The 19,454-nt window shown below is 45.8% G+C and overlaps 1 long non-coding RNA gene across 1 annotated transcript; it reads right to left on the reverse strand.

Annotated features, from left to right (window-relative positions):
• Positions 1 to 292: 292 nt before the first annotated feature.
• LOC113879145 lies at positions 293 to 18,769 on the reverse strand. The gene is made up of 3 exons (XR_003507215.1): positions 18,325 to 18,769; positions 16,174 to 16,305; positions 293 to 2,987 (listed from the first exon to the last, which is right to left on the reverse strand). It is a non-coding gene; the product is annotated as an uncharacterized LOC113879145 (long non-coding RNA).
• Positions 18,770 to 19,454: the final 685 nt, after the last annotated feature.

Here is a 19,454-nt window from a genome sequence, read left to right on the forward strand (position 1 = left end):
CACATCTTCTTTATCCATTCCTCTGTTGATGGACATTTAGGTTGCTTCCATGTCCTGGCTATTGTAAACAGTGCTGCAGTGAACACTGGAGTGTACGTATCCTTTCAGATCATGTTTTTCTCCAGGTATATGACCAGGAGTCGGATTCCAGTGGGAATTTTAGTTTTTTAAGGAACCTCCATGCTGTTCTCCATAGTGGCTGTACCAATTTATATTCCCACCAACAGTGTAGGTGGGTTCCCTTCTCTCCACACCCTCTCCAGTATTTATTGTTTGTGGATATTTTGATGATAGCCATTCTGACCAGTGTGAGGTGATATTTCATTGTAGTTTTGATTTTCATTTCTCTAATAATTAGTGATGAAAAACAGGTTATTCTGAACCGTGTTCATATGAAGGAAATGGAGACAAAAAGGAAAGACAAAAATCCCTTTCCCACATGTAGAACATCATCATAACTGTCCACAGCTAGGAAAGAAGAAAAAGAAAGTTACCCAGAGAAATCAAGAAATCAGCTGGCCCTAATAACCTTCATTTTTATCTGAGACACAGGTTCTGGGAAATCTTTCCTATCCTCTCTTTGGGAACACATAGCATCTCAAGGCCTGTTGTCCTTAAACACTGAAGGATCCTGATTTTTCTAGATGTTTGACAACTCGGTCCCTCCCCTGTATTCAGCATTAAAATGCTTGAGAGAGAACCATGATTACAAGACGTCTTCATATCGCTTGAGGGAGAGCAAACACTCTAAACTGAGGGTTATCAAAGCTTGGTCCAGACACACTGGGCCTGGGTCCCTGAGGCCCTGTCAGATGGTCCATAAGTTTGGCACTGTTTTCATGATAATGGTGGTGTTGGTGATGGTGGTTTAGTGGCTAAGTCATGTCTGACTTTGTGTGACCCCGAGGACCATACCCCTCCAGATTCCTCTATCTGCAGGATTTCCCAGGCAAGAATACTGAAGTGGGTTGCCATGCCCTCCTCCAGGGGATCTTCCTGACCCATGGATAGAACCCACACCTGCTCTATTGCAAGCAATCTCCTGCGTTGCAGGCAGATTCTTTACCACTGAGCCACCAGGTAAACCCCTTTCATGATAATACTAAGATATAGTTTGCCTTTTTCATTACTTTTGATGTTTGCAAAAGCAGTGATAGGTAAAACTGATGGCATTTTAACACAAACCAAGGCAGGGCACCAAACTGTACTAGCGGTCCTTTTATTCTTCACCAGCATGCACTCCGTTTTGTTTTTTTCACAATGTCAGTTCCACTTAAAAATCTCTTTGATGAATCAGTTAAAAATAGCAATTTTATTAAATCTCAATCCATCTTTTTAATAAGCTTTGCATCAAAATAGGGCACATGAAGCACTTCTATCCTAAGGTAGCCTCAAGGAAAAGTACTTGTATGATTGAGTTTCAAGCTGAACTAGCTGCTTTCTTCAGGAACACCACCTTTACTTAAAAGAATGACTGAGAGAGAAACTGGTTGGTGGACATTTCTCAACAACAAATCCAGTGAGCCTGTCACTCCAAGGAAAACTGACAGTATTTGTCATTAACAGTAAACATTTGAGGGACTTCCCTAGCAGTCCAGGGGTTAAGACTTCACACTTGCACTGCACAGGGCGTAGATTCCATCCTAGGTCTGGGGACTAAGATCCTGAATGCTGTGTGGTGCAGTCAAAAAGAAAAAAAGAAGAAAGAAAGAAAATTGACCTCTCAAGCAAACATTGGAATTTTGGGAAACTTCTACCCACTACTATGACCTTGACAAATTTCAAATCTATAAAGATTTTTCTGAGGAGATGGACAGTGACATAAACAATAGTGTTTTTAAAAACATTGTATAACAATATGTGTCAACATTTGGAAGAGCTGTATAACTTAAGTGACCCAATATTTTCCAAATGATCCATGCATGATGCTACAGAATCATGTATGGATAAAAGAACCATTCAAGGTACAAGATGGACCAATCAGTTTTGAGTTACAGAGAAAAAAACTCATTGACATGTTCTCAGATTCTACACCACAAGCAAATTTTAAGAAATGATGTCTTGACAGGAGTCCCATCTCCAGAACCTGCTTTGGCTTCCGGAACACGGGCAGGGGTGGGGGGTTATCAAGTCCACACTAATGGGAGCTGGCTCCCCTCAGGACCCACCAGGGCTTCAGTTTTGGGGCACTGTGGGGTTCCATTCACTCTGACAGGAGCCCAGTCTCTTTAGGACCTGCCAGGAAGTGCTGCTACTGAAGGACAAGGTGAAGAAGAGTGGGAGGAGGTGCCTGTGCGTGGTTGACTGGTGAGGAGCGTCTGTCTTCAGAGGACCAAGAGAGGAAGGACTTGGTGTGGAGAACCCGGAAACAGATGTCTAACAAAAGTGAGTGAAAAGCTGAAGTCCAGCGCAAAAAGCAGCTCTGAGCACAGCTAAGGGACGATTGGAAAATGAAGGAAGAGGAGAGAGAAACAAAAGAGGCTGATATGCAGCAGAATAAAGATCCAGTTCAGGATGACTCTGACCTGGATTGCAAACAATGAGAGACAGAGGCCCTGCTACAAAGTATGGAATCTGTCTGGAGCCCGCTCTGATCCAAATCCCTACATCTGTATCCTCGAAATCAGTGATCGCTCCCAGTGAAGCTGGAAGCCAAGACTCAGGAGACTTGGGACCATGAACACAAGAAGACTGCGTAAGCTAGGCCTGTTGAAGTTTACCCAAGCGCATTTCCTGCCCAGGGAGGCAGTGTCCTACTCCAAGGAGACCCAGACGCCTCTGGTCACGTATCAGTCCGCAGGCCTTTGGACCCAGACTGGGACTGATGTTCTTGGCTCCTCTTGTTCTCCGGCATCCAGGTTTGGAGAGGAATCACACCACCAGCTTCCCTGGGCCTCCAGCTTGCAGACACCAGGGCAGCTCTGGGACTTCTCAGCTTCCATCATCATAGTACATCATGTGAAACGCTGGACTGGATGAAGCACAAGCTGGAATAAAGATTGCCAGGAGAAATATCAATAAGCTCAGATATGCAGATGACACCACCCTCATGGCAGAAAGCAAACAGGAACTAAAGAGCCTCTTAATGAAGGTGAAAGAGGAAGAGTGAAAACTTAAAACTCAACATTCAAAAATCTAAGGTCATGGCAACCGGTCCCATCACTTCGTGGTCAAAAGATGGGGAAACAGTGGAAACAGTGATAGACTTTATTTTCTTGAGCTCCAAAACCACCGTGGACAGTGACTGAATCCATGAAATTGAAAGACGTTTGCTCATTGGAAGAAAAGCCACGACAAACCTAGACAGCATATTAAAAGGCAGAGACATTACTCTGCCTACAAAGGTCTGTATAGTCAAAGCTATGGTATTTCTGGGAGTCATGTATGGATGTGAGAGCTGGACAATGAAAATGGCTGAGCACCGAAGAACTGATGCCTTTGAACTGTGGTGCTGGAGTAGACTCTTGAGAGTCCCTTGGACAGCAAGGAGATCAAACTAGTCAACCCTAAAGGAAAGCAACCCCGAATATTCATTGGAAGGACTGAAAGCTATGGAAATAGCAAAGTATTTCCCAGCCTCAGAAATTCTGACTGAACTGGTCTAGGGTGAGGCCTAGTGGGACTCTGTGTTCAAATATGCACAAAACTGACAGCCACTGGGTTCCCGTTGAAAAGCCTAAGGGTAATCCCAGAGGGAACTTGGACTTGATTCATGACACTAAGATGTTTGTTTCCTTGGAGCTGGCAAAAATCCTAGTCAGCACTCACCCGGGAAGACATTGCTCTAGGCACTTATTCACACTTAGAATTTTAGAGTCAGCCCCAAAGTTCTTGTGAGCAAATACCGCCTCCCACTGAGGGTGGCAGGCTGAGGGAGGGGGGGATCCACCTTGCTCTCTTTGTTTCTGTTATGCTTGTCTTGGGACCTTCCATGTTTAAAATGTGTGGTCCAATCTTTACCTATAATTTATTTCAGTGGTACCTGTTATTACTGATTCCAGACAGTCTAACACCACCAACTTGTTAAACTCTCAACATTCAAGCAAAAAAGAAAGCACCTTCTACGCCCCTCTCTTAACTGAGAACTAGGTTGCATAAAAACAGTGTAAAGAATCTCCCATTTTTTTAATGGCTTTTAAAATTAATATTCTATTTATTTGGCTGCAGCAGGTCTTAGTGTGCAGGCTCAACGTGCGTGGGCTCAGCTGCCCCTCAGCATGTGGGATCTTAGTTCCCCAACCAAGAATTGAGCCTGCAGCCCCTGCCTTGGAAGGCGGATTCCCAACCACTGAACCACCAGGGAAGTCCCAAGTATCTCCAGTTTTATTCTCTAGGCTCGTGTACGGATCTCCAAGCCAGAGGGTGAGGGAGAAGGAGGCAAGGGGTGGGGATGGGGGGAGGTCAGGGACAGCTGGAAGAACAAGAGCCTTTTATGTGAAGAGATTTCAGACAGCCACGTTCTATAGTTTATGCCACCAAAGCCCTGGCTGGACCACCAGCATCTGGGCAAGAAGTGAGGGATTCCAGTCAGGGGAATGTCCTGGCTTCTTGCAGACTTTCTTGAGGGACTCCAGTTACGGGAAAAAGCCGGTGGTAGTGACACGTGGTAGTGACTTCTCGTGTGTGCTGCCGCCTTCTGGAGAAGGCATTTATTTATCACCACATCACTTCTCAGTAGAGGGTGTATCTATGTTAGTCATTCAGTTGTGTCCAACTCTTTGCGACCCCACGGACTATAGCCCACCAGGCTCCTCTGCCCATGGAATTCTCTAGGCAAGAATACTGGAGTGGTTTGCCATTTCCTTCTCCAGGGAATCTTCCCAACCCAAGAATCGAACCCAGGTTTCCTACATTGGAGGCAGACTCTTTACAGCCTAAGCCACCATGGAAGCTCCAGTAGCTGCTGCTGCTGCTAAGTCGCTTCAGTCATGTCCAACTCTGTGCAACCCCATAGACGGCCTCCTATCAGGCTGCTCTGTCCCTGGGATTCTCCAGGCAAGAACACTGGAGTGGGTTGCCATTTCCTTCTCCGATGCACGAAAGTGAAAAGTCCCAGTAGAGGGTATATCATAACCCAACTTACAGATGAAGACACTGAGCCTCTGAGAGGCAAGTCACTCAACTCCAAACAAGGTCAAGCTCAAATCCATGTCTTCAGTGTCTTTTTCAGAACTCCACTCATGACTAAGATGATGCTTCTCTCTCAAAAGCACAAACCTCATCCACAGCAGGATCACAGTAAAAGTACATCTAAATGGCTGCTCTGAAATCACAGATTGGAAAGCTGGCTCAGCACCCTTGGCTAGATTTCCAGGGTCTGGCTGAGTCCTCTGAGCAGCAGACAGTCTAGCTAACCCAACAGAGTTTTAATGAACTTGCTTCCTACCTCAGTGGAAAATATTCATTGTTTGTTCTCGGTCAGGAGAGACTTGCTGCATGGGCTTCTTTCTCCTCCAGACCCAGCTTAAATCTCTTACCATCAGACTCAAATGCCAGCTGGGTCTGGCAGCACCTAGGACCCTCTTTCACCAGTTCATCCTTTTTATCTCCCTCAACTGGCCTGCAGCAGTGCTCTGCTTCTGAAGATAACAGGGCGAGGTCTGGGCATGCTGTGCCATCTCGGCAGAGATGGGGAATGCACCCAGCTCTCTCCACACCGCCCCTCAGATGTCAGGCTGAGAGTTGAGAAGGCCCCGGCAGGGTCAGGCAGGCCCACAGAGCTTTCATAGAAGTCAGAGTCAGTCACAAGCACTCAGCAATGTTGACGGGGAAGAATCGAAGAAAGTGTCATCCTGAGTGACGTTAGCTAGACAGAGAAGGGGAAGTACGACATATGACACATATGACCCAGATGAACTAATGCACAAAACAGAAACAGGTGCCCAGGCTTCAAGAATGAGCTTGGAGTTGCCAGAGGGGGAAGGTTGAGGGCAAGGAATACTTAGGCAGTTTGAGAGGGACACGTACACACTGTTATATTTACAGTAGATATCTAAAAAGGACGTACTGTGCAGCACAGGGAACTCTGCTCAATGTTACGTGGCAGCCGGGAAGGGAGGGGAATTGGGGGGAGAATGCATACATATATATGTATGGCTGAGTCCCTCTGCTGTTCGCCTGAAATGACCACAGCATCGTTTGTTCATTGGCTATATCCCAGTACAAAATTAAAAGTTTAAAACTGAAAGAAGGATGGGGAACACATGTATACCTGTGGTGGATTCATTTTGATATATGGCAAAACCAATACAATATTGTAAGTTAAAAAATAAAATTAAATTAAATTAAAAAAAAAAAAACTGAAAGAAGTAGAAGACACCATCATATCACTGCCGATGCCGGCGCCTCCACAAGTTTATAATCAGATGGGGCAGGAAGGAGGGCTGAGACCAGTAGTTCAGGGCCCTCGCTGGGCCTCACCATCCCTGGGCCCCAGCCTGAGAGGCTGATCCAGCTTGTCCAGGATGGAACTCAGCCGGCAGTGTTTGACATTAGAAACACAAGTGGTTCTAACGTGAAGTCAAGCTTCAGATCCACAGAGCCAGACAGATGCAAGCACATCAAGAACAGGATATGCTCTTACTAGAAGGTGCCACTGCACTGAGTGCCATTGCACTCAAGAGAGGGCACTAAACCGGTTAGAGGTGTGGGATTTAGATGACAGGAGAGCTGTTGAGAGCTTCCCTGGTGGCTCAGATGGTCAAGAATCCACCTGCAATGAGGGAGACCAGGGTTCGATCCCCAGGTTGGGAAGATCCACTGGAGAAGGGAAAGGCTACCCACTCCAGTATTCTGGCCTGGAGAATTCCATGGACAGAGGAGCCTGGCAGGCTACAGTCCATGGGGTCACAAAGCATCAGACACGACTGAACAACTTTCACTTTCTATTCCACTTTTTCTAGAGCTGTTGAGAAGCCAGCCAGCAAAACTTGGAGAAAGGGAGCTGAGGGTGTCCTGAAGGAGGAAACGTCCCACGCGAGTCTCGGCCATGGGAGGAAGTTGTGTGGTGTGGGCAGAAAAGACACACCCCTGAGCACATGAGGCTCACGGTAGCCCTGAAACTGCTTATCTAGAGCTGTTACAAATGGACTCAAAGTGCAATTGTGAGCTATCTATTCCAAACTGAGTCCTTTTGACCACTGTTTTACTGAGCTACGGTTTTTTAGAGTAGCAGCCATGGTAACCATCTCTAAATTGTTCAGATTACAGTCAGCAGAGGAGATGTTTTTCCACCCTCTTTCTCACACTTGGATCCTAACTTTTGAGGTATGACAGCTCGGTTTTTGTTTGGAACTCGGCAAAAGTCTCAGGTGCCTTCTCCTGTGGCTTTGGCTGGAAGCTCAGCGTGGGCTCCTGGTAAACTAGGCTGAGTGGTGTATAGCTGGAACGTTACAGGCAGAAGGTACCAGCGGGCTTCATAGCCGCGAGGCCTCTTTCCCTCATCTCAGTTACTAGGTTCTATCACACTGGTGATAAAACTCAGGGAAATGCTTTCCTGGGAAAAGAAGAGAGAGGGGATTTCTCCTAAGGGCCTAGGGTAGAGCTGGTCAAGTCACTCGCTAGACTCTTCCAGCCCAGGAACATCTCCAGATCAATCCGTGCACCATGCCCAGCCATGCAGAGAGGACAGAGAAACTGTTTGTGATTATCCTGAGGGAGAAGGAACAAGGGGCTCTGTCCCGGACAGCAGAACAGTTCGGCCTCTCTGCAGCTAAAGGAAAACTCTGCTTATGATGTGAAGTGCTCAGTCGTCTCCAAGTCTTTGGTACCCCATGGACTATATAGCCCACCAGGCTCCTCTGCCCACGGGATTCCCCAGGCAGAAATACTGGAGTGGGTGGTCATTTACTCCTCTAGGTGATCTGCCCAACCCAGGAACTGAACTTGCCTATGTCTCCTGCATTGCAGACAGATTTTTTACCTGCTGAGCCATTGGGGAAGCCCCCACCTATGAAAACAGAACCTGATAAAGGTTCTGGGACCTAACACCCTGCCCCCCACTTTACAATGCTCCTCCTGGTGCGGGGAGAGGTTGGGATGGAGGTCACAACCTGAGAAACCCAGGATTTGCTCTTGGGGACAAGGCTGCTGACTGGCTTCCTCAGGCCTCCCCCTTAAGTTGTTCAGAGGAGCAGTTCTAAAGCTCCTGTCTGGCATCTTTTTCTCAACAAGAAAATAACCTTGAGGCAATAATTCCCAACCCTGAATATTCATTGGAAGGACTGATACTGAAGCTGAAGCTCCAATACTTTGGCCACCAGATACAAAGAGCCAACTCATTGGAAAAGCCCCTGATGCTGAGAAAGATTGAAGGCAGGAGGAGGAGGGGACGACAGAGGATGAGAGGGTTAGATGGCATCACTGACTCAATGGACATGAGTCTGAGCAAACTCCAGGAGTTGGTGCTGGACAGGGAGGCCTGGTGTGCTGCAGTACATGGGGTCGCAAAGAGTTGGACAAGACTGAGCGACTGAACAACACTTTCCAACATCAGGTTTTCAAGTTAGTCTATGGTTGTCCAAAGCTTCTCAACTTTTTATTTCTACCTCTGTCTCCCCCACTAGGCTGCAAATGCTGTGAGGAGAGAGAGCAGTTTTCTTTTTTTCTTTTTCTATTTTTCTGTGTCCTTACTGCCTAGTGTATGGGCCCTAACATTAAAAAAATTAAAAAAAAAAAACTTAATAAATGTGGAACACAAACATAAATGAATGCTTTTGTCTGCAGCGTCCCAAGTTCCGAAGTTACCCATCCAGCTTGCTTCTTCAGTCTCTGAATACCCCTCTCCTTCCAGCCTCTGCAACACTGCAACCTAGGATCTACTTTCTCAGCCTCTCACTAAAGACCAGTCAGAACTTGGCCCTATGGCTTAACCCCAGATATTAGTGAAGTCCTATAGGGAAATTTGCTCCTGGTCCTAAACATGAAATTGTACAAAATATTGGTCACTGACTTGTTTTCGAGACAAATGCACATTTAAAATATATAATAAAATCATGGCCTTGATATGTGTAGTTCAGTACTTTGAACGCTTTAGAGATGAGAGTCTATAAAAATTTCACAAGCAGTTTCCTTCAAAGAAGTGAGAGAGACTGTTTCATGACAGATGACTCTGAGATGCTAAAGTAATTCTCTGAAATTATTCTGAAGTTTTGCCATGAGCCTCAAAACCAGTAAAACCTCATTTTCTCTTTGCATGAAACAGAAGACTCTTACCACCAAAAGGGTTGTAGTCATTTCAGAATTAGAAATACATAACCCGCTAGTCTTTATTGAACACCTATTACACACATGTGATATTTCTCCATACCCACAATTCATCACTGTGCTTATATTATCTTCCAGACAAAACTAAATTCTTTGGGAATACCTGAGTTTTTCTCATAGTTCTTTCTGATGCTCCAAAGCTCAAGGCTAGCCCTGAATAGTCATACAATACAAACTGATGACTTCTGAGTCCTCCCCGTGTCTTAGAATAAAAGAGGATCTAATTTCTCGAATGATAATTTACCCACAAAATAGAAAAATAAGAGGATATTAATCACATATACTTGCATGTGTCATTAAAACATCTCTGTGAAGTCAGGTTTACCATAAGCAGTCAAATTATACAAAATCTTTAAAAATTAAATCAGGAAAAGCAGAAAAATGCCAGACTCATATTTAGTTAAATTTCAAATTAGTAATCATTCACTGGGACCTACCAAATGCCAGGGACACAGCTCACAGCCTAGAGTGGGAGACACAAAAAATAATAATTTTATAACAATGTAGCAAGGACTATTAAACATCCCAATGTTCACTGTAACATAATTTACCATAGCCAAGACATGGAAGCAACATGAATGTCCATCTGCAGAGGAATGGATAATGAAGATGTGGTACAAATATGCAGTGGGATGCTACTCAGTCATAAAAAAGAATGAAATAATGCCATTTGCAGCTACATGGATGGACCTAGAGATTATCACACTAAGTGAAGTCAGAAAAAGACAAATATCATATGATATCATCTACATGCAGAGTCTAAGAAAAAATACAAATGAACAGATTTCCAAAACAGAAAGGGACACACAGACATAGAAAACAAACTATGTTTGTTACCAAAGGGGAAAAGTGGGGAGGGATAAATCAGGAATTCAGGATTAACACCACACAGTAAAATATATAAAATAGACAAACAGCAAGGACTGACTGTATAGCCTGGGCACTGTGCTGGCTGCTTCTGGAAGATACGGTGGTGCTTAATTTACTCAATATTCCCATTTTACATACGGAAGGGATATGCTCCCCATTTACATATGGAAAATTGAAGCTCACAAAGTCTATTCAGCTTACTCAAAGTTACACTTCCAGGAATATTTCACAGAGATTTGAGCTCGATCCTTATGACTCCAAACATAACCACGCTACCTCCAAAGGGGTGAACTGATTGCTGTGTGAGGGCTTCCATTTTGAGCTAATTCTTCAAATTAGCAATTACTGGGACTTCCAGGCAATCTAGTGATTAAGACTCCACGCTTTAATGTGGGTGGTATGGGTTCAATCCCTGGAGGCTACTGTGGGGTCAATCTAAGATCCCACATGCCGCTCATGGTGTGGCCAAAACATATAAATAAATAATTTAAAATAAATAAATAAATCAGCAACTATGGACTTTGAGGCATCATGCTTATATGCGATTCACAACAGTGATCACCCCACGATGGCAGTAGGAACGGAGGACAGACATAAGCCAGGCTGGGGTGCTCTGGTAGGATTCCAGTTACAGCTGCATTTGGGATTTGAAGGCCTCTGTGCACCCTGTTAAACAGTGTGGCAGCTTTGGGCAGCCTTCTACCTGTGGAGTATGGTAGGCTGATTATACTGATGGCATAATTAATGCTTTCTGAGTCTCCATGCTCCCTCCAACGTAATTTGTGGCTCTTCCCATCACAATCTGAAACCTGCACTTTGACTAACAGAAAACAACAGACAGGATGGTGGCCTCATTCCAAGCCTGGCCCCCAGGAGGCCTTACATATTTCTACTCTTTTCTTCTGCATGCCTCCTTGACCATGAGAATAAACTGGACTAGCCTGCAAGAGGATGAGACAATGTGAAGGAGTCACCAGGTATTCCAACAAAGTCTGTGAAAGCCCAGCTAAGATCAGCGGGGCTGCACACCCAGCCCAAAGCTGATCAAGGTCACATGAGTCAGCCAAGCTAAGCCCAGAAGGTTACCAGCCGATGCACAGACCATAAGCAATAGGAAATGCTTATTGTTTTAAGCTAAATTTGGGGCAGCTTGTTATTCAGCAATAGCCAACAATAGCCAGCAATAGCAAGAGGCAAGTGAGTAACAGCTGTTCCTTTAGGGTCAGAATGGCTTAACTTGGTGATGGAGGCTGTTGGGGGCTTCCCTGGTGGCTCAGTGGTAAAGAATCCCCCTGCCAATGCAGGAGACTCAGGTTTGATTCTTCAGTTGGGAAGATGCCCCTGGAGAAGGAAATGGCAACCCATTCCAATATTCTTGCCTGGGAAATCCCATAGACAGGGGAGTCTGCCGGGTTATAGTCCATAGGGTCGGAAAAAAGTCAGACATGACTGAGCGACTAAACAGCTAGAGGTTTGCACCTACAGGCCTACAAGGTCTGTGTTTGCTGGGCTTCAAGACCTAAGAGAGAGCCCAACGTCACCAATAGAGACAATGGTTTAATGGATGGAGCAGCTTACGTGCCTGAAGCAAGCTCTTGAAGCAACACCCCACAGCATGCAGATGGCTGATGGAGAGGGATGGAGGGCAGGACTTGGGGCACTCTTCACTCCCAATGGGGGTCAGGGGGAGGCTGCTGCTAAGTTACTAAAGTCGTGTCTGACTCTGTGTGACCCCATAGACGGCAGCCCACCAGGCTCCCCCGTCCCTGGGATTCTCCAGTGAAGAACACTGGAGTGGGTTGCCATTTCCTTCTCCAATGCATGAAAGTGAAGAGTGAAAGTGAAGTCGCTGAGTCGTATCCAACTCTTAGCAACCCCATGGACTGCAGCCTACCAGGCTCCTCCGTCCATAGGATTTTCCAGGGAAGAGTACTGGAGTGGGGTGCCACTGCCTTCTCTGAAGGGGGAGGCAAGATTGCCAGCAATAGAGGGGATTTATGTCAGGTGGGCTCATTAGTTACCGGGGAAACCAGCAAAGGGGACTGCCCCCACCGCCCCTTTGATGAGAACAATCAGCAGCTGGGGCCTGAGGCAAACACACAGATACACAGGAAGGTGAGTCCGGTGAGTAAGACATGGGTGAAGCAGGCACTGGTTCAACAGGAGATGGGCAGAGAGCAAGAGAAGAGCCAACTCGAGTGGCCTGAACATACACAGGCTAAGTGTCATCTTCCTGGCTCCACATCAGAAGAAAATCCATCTCTAAAAAAATTTGCAGTTTCTCATTTCTTCTCCTAAGAAACGTTACTATTATGAATGCATAAATGCGTTGTTTACCAGTTAACAAATATACTTTTCCCCTTATTATCCTGGCATTTGAGCACAAAGCGATGAACAGTTAAGTCTGTCTCATCACTAACCGATCACATGTTCTATTAACTATTGAGCTGAATTAGCCTTGGTGCTGTGCTCAGTTTTCAGTCAATTGAAGAGGCCAAGCACAAAGACCCCGTCGACGCCTTCACAGAGCTTTTGAAACATATGCAAAGAAGTCAGCTCTGCCCAACTCATCTGCAAGTAATGAGAAGGATCTCACCTACTAGACAGAGGTCATAAACCAACAGCTCTTCCCTCAGGCAAGAAGCAGTCAGCTCCACTCCAGCTCCTAGCAGAATGCTAGGGGTTCTTCCCTGGAACATTCTGTAGACCCCCAGAGCACCCAGCAGCCCTCTGATCTTTGGTAGATGTTCTTGTTTTATGAGTTGACATTATTTGCCATTTATTGAATTTCAATAATGTGCTGAGCACATTCTGGGAACAAGGATTGGGCGCAAATCCTGACCAGAAGTCTGGTCATATAACTAAGTTGAGCTTCCAGGAAATGTTCTCTCTCCAAAAATTCAGAACAAATGGAACAGACAGTAATGGCCCCAGTACTTGGACCCTCAGGTAAACAGAGATGCAAAACGTGAAATAGAAGTTTTAGTTGAAGCACCAGAACTAAAGAACGCCGCATTCTAAAGTGGACGTGAGGCCATCGTGCGTGGGATTTACATTCAAGGTTACCAGAGTGCATTCTTGTGACTGGCCCCGAACTCTTCTCATATCTCACACCCAGGCTTCTTTCACATAAGAAGACGAGGGTTGGAATCAGGGGAAATATTTATGAGAGCCCTATCGGTGTGCTATGTCAAGGTACCTCTTCAGGGGTTACTCGCTTCAAGACTAAGGAAAGGGGCCACAGCAAGACCACTTGGAGAGTCTGACATGTGTCCTCAGGTAGGGCTGCTTGGGGGGCAGAGCCGAGGATGAGGGTGTGTCGGGCACTGGGAATACACCTGAGCAACGGGTTGAGCACTGGACACAGTCACTCTTAGATGCTCTTGGATGGCTGCCAAGAGCGGCAGAACGACGCTGGAACCACTGCCAGGTGCCTCGGGCTGAGCAGGAGGAGCAATCACCCACATTGCGAGCGCTGCCCTCGCCAAGAGAAAGGGCAGCGGCGAGACTGCCGGGCTGTGGATGAGCAGAGGCAGGCGGGCATGTGGAGGCCTCGGAACAGACAGAACGAAATAAGGAGAAGAGCCCACTTGGAACACCCGCCGGACATGAGGACAAAAACACCAGCTCCTGATGGTGTTACTCAAGCTGCCAGCCTCTTCTCTTCTCCCACTTCTGCTGCTACCCTGGATGGTCAGAAACTAAGGTTAGCAAGATGGACATGGGACAAAACGTAGGGCCAGGGTGAGCGAAAGAGACCAAAGCAAGAGAAAGTCTGCAGTGGGTCCTGGAGGGGAAATAAGCGAATATTATTCTTGCAGTTCCTGGGGGCCTGGAGTCCAAAGTCAGTTTCATTGGGTGAGAACTGAGGGGTCTGTTGGCAAGGCCACACTTCCTCTGGGGGTCTATGAGAGGATCAGCTCCTGCTTCTTCGCGCTGCCTCATTCCAGCCTCAGGCTCCGTGGCCCCATCACCCGTTCCTCTTCTGTCTGTGGAATAAAATCTCCCTCTACTTCCCTCTTATGAGGATACATGTGATCAATTTAGGGCTCACCCTGATTATCCAAGATAATTTCTCCACCCCAGTATCCTTAGTTTAACCACATCTTTGATTCTATACGTTAATATTCACCCTTTACCATACAGGGTAGCATTCAGAGTCCAGGGATTACAACATCTTTTGACAGAAGTGTTAAGGAAATTAAAGGTGTTAAGGTGGGGTTAGCATCCAAGTAACCTGAGGCACAGGGAGGTTAAGTAACTTTCCTAAGGTCACACAGCTAAGTACCAGGTAAGTTGGGCCTTGAAGAAGCTAAGCCTCCTGACTTCTAGTCAAAAGCTTTGCTTCCTATCACATATCACACACACTATGGCATTTGGGATCCTTTGCATTCTACAACTATTTTAAGTTTTATTCAAGCGTCTTATACTAGTTTCCTTAAAAATGTCTCCATTCAGACTCTTCTAGAAAAACATGAAAGAAAGGAGATTCCTTCAAATTCAGCTCATTGGGGTTCACATCTATTCCTCTTCTGTATTGTGGAGAGAGCTCACAGGCCAAAAAATAAAAGATGGGATTTCTTTTTAGGAGGAGAAGAGCTGGAGGTATAATAAAACACCACCAAACGGAGTTCACAGAGTCTGTGCAGAAAGTATTCAGTGAGTGTCTATTTCTAGCAGAACCTCATCCAATCATTTACCACAAAATTGCTGAGTGGAAGGGCCAGCAGGCAAATGTTTTTAGCCTCCCCTATTATGTCAATGTAATGTAAGGCCGTGCTGACTAAGGGTCCTCGTGCCTTGGATGTGTGAGTCACAGTCTGGATTGAAAGCCCAGTGCTGGTGAAGGATGAGCACAATTATCAACATTTGGAGAAGTCCCTAAAGCACTCCCTCACCAAACCTTTATGGGGCAGAAACTTTTCACCTGTGTGTTTCCACAAGCCCTTTGTTAACTCAGAGCCATGCTCCAGGGAGGTGTAACACAGCAACTCATCAGAGGTGATGCAGGAATTCAAGAGCCCAAGAGAATGAAACAGAGGCATCAGCAAGTTTGTGTCCATAGTGGGTTTGGAGTGGAAAAAAGGAGGGCCTCCAGGGGAGCCGTGAGGGCAGGGTTGGCTCCTGGAGGCCACCTCTTTGGAGACCTGGGGACAGTGAGGGAAGATGAATGGACTGAGGTGACATAAGAGTCACAGAATGTTGCAGGGATCAGAGCACCAAAATTAGAGTGGGAAGCTTCATTTCCTTGACAGTTTTTCATAGGGTGATCACAAAGAAAAGCCAAAAATGGTTTAGAACACTTGAAAAGCTCTTATCTCAGACATCATGAGCCCAGTGGGCTTTGCAATCTGTGCTCATTTAAAAACGAGCGGCTGTCAATATGCTAAATGCTAAAAATATGTCCATTCCCCCTTCTCCACCATATAGACCTGAAAATATTGAAGCGATAGGGTGTTTGCACCTCTGCCTCCCACTTAGCGTCAATTCAAAGGTGAAATTGTTATAATTAGTCCTTTTCAAATGATCTTAACTTTCTTCTATCGTCTTCCAAATTCAGGAGCACAAAATCTGTTGAAAGGGAACTTGGCTCTCTCAAAACTCTTGTCAGCTAATTATATCCTTGAGCAAATCTTTGTTGCTTTTCTCTTCTTGAAATCAGAAAAACTGCTCCTTCTCTTCCTGGGGTGCAGACGGGGGTAGTTACTCTTCCTGGATGTTCCACTCAATCCTGATCTCTGCCATCTCCAGACTGACTAACAAAAAAGGGAAATCTTTGCTTTCATTGATTTTGTACAGTTTCAACCCAACACTGGGGACCTGACCCTCACACACAGCCAAAAGTGTTTGTTTAACAATAGCAGTAAAAGACATCTGAGCTGACTTGGACCAGGGATAGCTCTTACCGCAGTCCTGAGTTCACTCTTTTTATAGTGGCAAACAAGCCCTGCTCATTGGGCCACTGGTTCCTTTGCTGACCTGTCCCCTATTGTCTTATTTTCCGTGTCAGTTTCCAGCATAAAGTCAATGACAGCCTACCTTATAGCCTTTGCAGGTCAGAAGGCAGTTACCTTTCAACAGCCACATTGGGAATTTGCTGCAGTCACTTCAGGCAGAAGACAAAGCTTGTTTAGCATTTTAGCCCCACCTTTGGATCACTTTGCTGTATACCTGAAAGTAACACAATATAGTAAATCAACTATACTTCAATTTTTAAAAAAGGAATACTATATAGGCTAGATCTATCACTGAAAAGTTTGACATGCTCTGTCAACATCATCTGGTCAAACCTCTGGCATCTTGAGTAAGAGGACACAGTAATGGTGGATGCAATCTTCTCAAAAAACAGAGAACAGAGGCTCTCTGACTTCCATCCTGTGAGGAAATTGAACCCTGGAGGCCCACTGCATGCTTCCCTGGACTGTCTTTTCTGTGATCATCACTACTGTTTTCAGCCACTCCAGTTAACCCTCAAGGAGCAGGGTCAACGATTCACCAATCCCACGGCTTAGCAGTGATCCATAGGCTCAGGGCAGCGGATATGGGGACGCCTGCTGCTGTCACCCCAGGTGGGAAGCAAATGTCCGCAATGGCCTTAAACATGTGAGTGTCACAGGCTTTGGGAAGAATAAGAAATGAGAACAAACCTGTCTTTAAAATGCTGGGAGACACACAGTGACAACAGTGGAAAGAGAACATATTAATGTTAATATAAACTGCAGAGTGGGTTGGATAATGAGAACCTGGAATTAAGGAGATGAAACCCAGGCTCTGGTCCTTGCTCTGCCCTCCTCTGGCTGGGCAGATGGTTAATGCATCACTTTATCTCTTCATCCCCTCCTCAGTATAGGAAGGACTTGGCCTAGATGGTCTCTAGGGTTCTTCCAGACTGAACTTTCTGTGAGTCCATGATTCTAGTTTTGGTTACTAGGCAAGGCGAGAAGCCCATGAGAACAACCTTCTGGAATCCATATGATACCTTTCTACTCCCATGGGATCCAACCACAGTAGTTGGGCATTTCTAGGTGTGAGGGCCACCTGGGAAAGGAAGTATCAACAAAGCCTCCCCCAGGGGGTTGGGGACTGTGCTGTTCTTTCTCACAGTACTGGAACCAGCAGGGCAGGAGGGCAAACCCATCCAGACACAGTCAAACATGAGGGTGAGCAGTGGGTCAATCTCTGCACCTTTCAATGGGTGCAGAATCTGAAAAGACCCATGACACCAAGAGTTTTTACAAAGTAAAGAAATTCGGGGACTGAGTGACCAGAGCCATGTGGAGGTAAGAAGGCCCCTCTGCACACACTTTCTGTAAGTCAAAAGGAATTAAATCGTAGGAGTTCCTCTGACCACTCCCTCTGTGGACTTCCACTCTCAAGGCCTGAAAGTCTTCCTTCAGAAAGCAGGAAAGGCAGCTGCTCCTCTGTGAGTGAGCAAAGCGGCTCTTGCCCTCTGCAGGCAGGACAGTGTGGGAAGGGAAATAGATGTCACAAGCAGGGAAGATTTCATTCTGAAGCAACAATCCCCTTTGTCCCCTTTTGGGGTCAGAGGCCACCCCATAAGTCAGCAGTAGATTTGGCATTACACACATTCCACTCCTGATAAACAGAAGTTTAAGTAAACTGAAATATTAAGCTTCTATGTAGCACTTCAGCACAAGTGACCTCTGGAAGTGGAACAACTGTTGTGCATAAACCCTAATAAAGGCCGAGTCAGTGGCCCCACTTTCAACTCTAGAGAACTGTCATGGCTTGTCACCACTCTTTCCCATTCCAGGCACTCTCCTAAACTTTATTTTCAGTCAAGAACTGAAGCCCTGTCTAATGGCTTCAGCACATAAATTTCTTAAAACTTTAAGTGTTTTCACATCTGATTTAGAAAAAATATTTCCCCATGATCTTCCAAAGGGCTTTCCTCTAAAAACATGACCACATGTGGATACAATGTTTCATGTTCAACCTGTGCTTCCCAACGCTGTCTCAGAGGATGCTCAGAGCAGACTCCCCTCCATTATCCCATGTTACAACGCAGAACCCACCTCTGTGAGGCCCGGTGGCCCATCCCAGCCCAGCTTCCTGCTTATTTTGCTCTAAGGTTACCTTTGTAGAACTTTAACTCTCTTCCTGTCCCCTGAGGAAATCCTGGGATGGCTTTGCCAAAACGTCCCATAACCAGCACGAATATATACTTACTTCTGGGAGCTTCAGGCCAAGAAGAAAGAGCTGTGTTCACAATCAACTTCCCTTTTGAAACGTGAAGAAAGCTGATACAAATTCATGATAATATAACAGGGACTTGTGACTGACCAAACATTACTATAATTATTATTTTCTGAAAGGGGATTTTTAAAAAGCGAGAGTCAGCAGAACTTCCTGAAATTTCTGTGTCACAGCTTAGTTGGATCAGCTCTCCACCAAACTGCCAGGCAGCAGGGCCCCTATTCATTCAATCTTCTGTTGTCTTTCAACTCTCCTCTCTCCAAGAAGTGGGGCTCCTCCTGCCCACTGAGCAGGAGGAGCTTTCCACAAAGGCTTTACCATTTCATCAAAACCTGAAAAAGAGCTGAGCTGAATTAATCTGCTGTTGGCCTTTTGGTGTGAACATCTTGCTTACTTCCTTATCTCTTCTGAGTGTTTTTCATAAACTTTTTTCTAATATTGAATAAAGGGAAGATTTTTTTTCTGTTCTTAATAAAATTCTAGCATTGGAAGGAGTTGAAGCATTTAGAGGGGTCAGGAGAAGGAGCATAGGAGCTTCCCAGGCCCCAGGAGGTGTTCCTTGCCTGAGAAAGGACTCTCAGTACACACACCCTGCCTCTGACCCAGAGTTGAATGGCACCCAACAAAAACAACACGAAGTCACGCCAGTTATTAAGATGACTGACGTTAACATCCCATTTCAAATTTCGCTTTTGTCTGAACTGCAGGAATTCTTGGTGTGTAAATGCACATGTACATGTGTGGAGCATCACACATGTGTGTGCATATGTGAATATACATGTACATGGAGATACAGAATTTTGCAATGTACAAAGCTTAAGCTAAATTGTTGTTGTGCATAATAATTAGTTACGGGTGAAGAGGCTTCCTGGGTGGCTCAGTAAAGAATTCACCTGCAATGCAGGAGACCTGGGTTTGATCCCTGGGTTGGGAAGATCCCCTGGGAGAGGGCATGGTAACCTACTCCAGTATTCTTGCCTGGAGAATCCCCGTGGACAGAGGCTCCAGGAGGGCTACAGTTCATGGGATCACAAAGAGTTGGACATGACTGAGCCACTAAGCACAGCACAGCACGGGTGAAGAACCTGAGAGGAAGGGAAGGC

The sequence above is a fragment of the Bos indicus x Bos taurus genome, chromosome 20 (assembly GCF_003369695.1).
Source record: "Bos indicus x Bos taurus breed Angus x Brahman F1 hybrid chromosome 20, Bos_hybrid_MaternalHap_v2.0, whole genome shotgun sequence".
NCBI classification, from domain to species: Eukaryota; Metazoa; Chordata; class Mammalia; order Artiodactyla; family Bovidae; genus Bos; species Bos indicus x Bos taurus.